Below are 3,740 nucleotides of genomic sequence, written 5' to 3'. Positions count from 1 at the left end.
ATTAGAATTATTAGACTGACCCTGACTCTGGCCCTTAGACCATGAAAAGTTCGGATGGTTCCTCCAACCAGGATTATAGGTTTCTGAATATCGATTAAACTTCTGACGATTATCAAACCTAGTGTTATTATATAGAGCATTGGCTTGCTCTTCATTATTCCGGCCTTCCCAAAGAGGCTCCAATCTACCACTAGTGTTACCCACTTCTAAAGCTTCTAACCTTTTCGCTATAGCAGCAATTTTGGCATCTTATTCATAGCCTCCTTCTACCTTATTAATGTTTCCTCTGCTAAGAAGAATTGTTTTCTGGGGTCCCCTAGTACTTTCCCATTGTTGGGTTTTTTCGGCGACTTCATGCAAATATGTCATCGCGTCATCAACTGTTTGGTTCTCAAATCCACCAGTACACATAGATTCTACTTTGGTTGTGGTGGGATAATCTAAACCCTCATAAATGATCTGAACTAACCTAACCTTCTCTAAACCATGATGAGGACATTGGGCTAATAAATCATTAAACCTTTCCAAATACCTATACAAAGTTTCTCCCTCCTGTTGAGAAAACGTGCAGATTTGCGTTCTAATAGACGATGTTTTGTGCCTAGGGAAAAACTTGTTCAAAAAGGCAGATGTAAGTTGTTCATACGTTTCGATTGACCCGGAAGCCAAACTATATAGCCTCGATTTAGCTTTATCTTTCAGGGAAAAGGGGAATAACCTAAGTTTCAAATCATCATCATCTAGGTTTCTAATCCTGAGGGTACTACAAATTTCCTCAAAGTCCCTAACATGGAAATAGGGGTTTTCATTTTCTTTCCCTAAAAAGATTGGGAGCAGTTGTAAGGTCCCAAGTTTAAGTTCATAAGTTGCTTCCGTCTCAGCTAACCTGATACATGAGGGACGAGTAGTCCTAGTTGGATTCAACAAAGATTTCAAAGTTGCCATTTCTGGCGCTATCGGAGCAACAGGGATTCTCTCCTCAGTCAAAGGACGTTCAAAAATAGACTCTTCAAAAGTCGGACTATCTAGATTAAGGTAATCGAGACGCTTCGAACTACTAGGTTTCTCTTTAACAAATCTACCTAGTGCGTCTCTTTTACGTTCAGGCATACAATAGAATTTTCTAAATTGGAAGGGTAAGCAAACACAGATCAAGGCCGACTCAACCAAATCAAACCTATTGAATTCTATCAAACAAAAAGAATGATGGCTCCACTTAGATTGTTTCTAGACCAGCTTCTAATCCTTCGAACGGGAATTCGTTACAATTTAAGCAAACCTCTCTGAAATCAATTCGAGTTAACGTTAGTTGAATAGAGGCGAGGGAATCTCGGTGGAGCTTTGATACCCAAGGCCTCACCGGTATTACAAGGCGGCGCAGTCACGCGTTCAACTTACAGAAACCGTCAAGAACTTCGAAGTATGCTTAAAAGAGTAACCAATATTTTTAGAATGAATTTCCTGTTAAGCTCGTTACCCTATCGGTCTCGTTATAGTCAAAATTTTAGGCTTAGGTTCGCGTAGGTTACGTGTTCCTAAAGCGGGCAAGAAGAGAACGGTGATGAAATCCGAACCCTTATCTTGTATGGCCAGGCCTTGCCCTTTACTAGAAAAATAAATGTTTGTATTCAGTCCTCAACATATATGCATACGAAGGAGTCCAGTAACTCGCTGACAGGGGATTCGCGAGTGTTTAGAATCTTACCTCCCGTTCCAGACGGGGGATGAATCGGTTGTAGTCGACTTGGGCCACTGACTCTGATGTCTAGTGTACGAACCCAAGGTGCAGAGACAATATCGTAATTGTCCTCCTTCTCTGCAAACAGTTTATATTTAAAGTACCCTTCCGTAGGGTAATAAAAAAAAATAATGTCCCAAAGTCCAAAAGTCCAAAAAAAAGTAAATAAAAATTACAAAAATAATAAACCCTAATACAGTTTGTTTTTTTTTCTAAAAGAAAATAAACAAACCCTAAAATAAAATTGTCTAAAATAAAATTGTCTTCTTTTCTGTTCTTTTTGTTTTAATATTTAGCTCCAAGTCTTTATGAAATCACCAAACTCTTTGGCTCAATTTTCTTTATGATCCAGAACCTATAGACACAAGATAAATACCCAAAAACATAAAAAAGGACAAAAATAATAAAAAATAATAATAAAAAAATCTAAAACCCTAAAAACAAGTCCGCGTCGGCGGCGCCAAAAATTGACGTGGTTTGTAGATAGTGGTAAAAGTGGTTCGATTCTCAGACTTGTGAAGGATATTAATTAGACTTAAATTCTAATATTAAAATAGAAAACTCACTAAAATTTTTAGAAAACTCAATCAAAGATGATATCAATATTAAAAGAAACACTGAGGCTAAGATTCCACTATTTTCCAAGTTCAAAGTGATTAAACCAATACTTATATTTATGTAATTTTCTCGTTTAATTTGATTCTAAAATATTGCAACAAGTAGATTTTCAAAAGTAATAATTGTAAATACCAAGTATGAAGCATCAAGAGTCTTAAAACTAAGCATACTCCATCAAAATAAATCACAATCACTCAAATCAAAATCATATTCAATAATAGTTCAAGGCAAATAATCATATAATTATTGCAAATAAAAAGATAAAATAGAATATACCACTTTTTGTTGGAAAAATAGCTTCCTCTATCGCCTCAGCAATGGGGTTTAGCTCCTCATATTAATCATGGTCTCAAAATATGTGTTTGTTGCTCAAAAGATGATTAAAAGAGTGAAAAGTAATAACACAGACTGTTTGCAACAGTCTATTGGTGTTGCAGAATCACTGTTACATGGCGAAATAGTAGCTAAAGACCTAATGCAACCGCTATGGTGAACGGCACATAGGTTCTGCTATGAAACAAGGATAGTTTTCTGCGACAGTTGCTTGTGCGTCAATGTTCTTCGTGTTCTTCCTCTTCAGCAGCAGCAACAGAATATTGTATTTTCCTGCAACTCGATCTCTGGAGCTCTGTGGTGTTCTAAACTTCTCTTAAGGTTTCGTACCACTTATATGACTTATCCCCTCTCCTTTTATAGGCCACAGCTCGATTAAATCTCCCTCAAAATCTTGGTTTGTCTTCACAGAAAGTTTCGGAGTTTTCTTCCTGCCAAACTCTCTTCACGCGTATTTGACCTCTCCCAATACTTCCAAACTCTTTATTAGATAACTACGAATGTTGGGGAAGCTTTTCTAGCCTTTAATCTCCCTGAATTGTCGAAAAAATATTCCAACAGCAACCCGTGACCACAACACCTCTGTTTCCTTCTCCCGGTCAATCTAACCCAATTAATTCGATCCAATCACCTATACCAACCCTGTTATGCTCTAGGAAGTCCAGCCCAACAAAAATCAGCCATTGAATCTCGTTATTTCACGTCCAACTGATGCTCCCAAATTCACGCAGGTAATAATGGAGTTTCCCGCCAAATTTGAAATTCGAATCTGTGAAGAAAGGGGGCGCCCCCTATCCAGAGTATGGGTGCCTTTAGCAGCTTCCTTAAGGGGTGTCCTGGGGGTGCCCTTTATCCAAACTGGGGGTCCAAATAGCAAGTGTCCTCCAGGTGCTTTCCGACAACTTTTCGAGGCATTTTTTTCCAAAAATGTTTATTGGCCAAAAATACCTACAAATAAATAAAACACCATAATAAGTACAAAAATAAGCCCTAACAATATATAGACTCGAGACAAATCGGACACAAAAATGTGTCTATCGCCTTATCACAC

The 3,740-nt window shown here is 37.8% G+C and overlaps 1 pseudogene; it reads left to right on the top strand.

Annotated features, from left to right (window-relative positions):
- Window positions 1–481: 481 nt before the first annotated feature.
- LOC113354731 lies at window positions 482–581 on the top strand (annotated as a pseudogene).
- Window positions 582–3,740: the final 3,159 nt, after the last annotated feature.

This window comes from Papaver somniferum, chromosome 2 (genome assembly GCF_003573695.1).
Source record: "Papaver somniferum cultivar HN1 chromosome 2, ASM357369v1, whole genome shotgun sequence".
Taxonomy (NCBI): Eukaryota; Viridiplantae; Streptophyta; class Magnoliopsida; order Ranunculales; family Papaveraceae; genus Papaver; species Papaver somniferum.
This window is presented reverse-complemented; position numbering and strand designations above follow the sequence as displayed.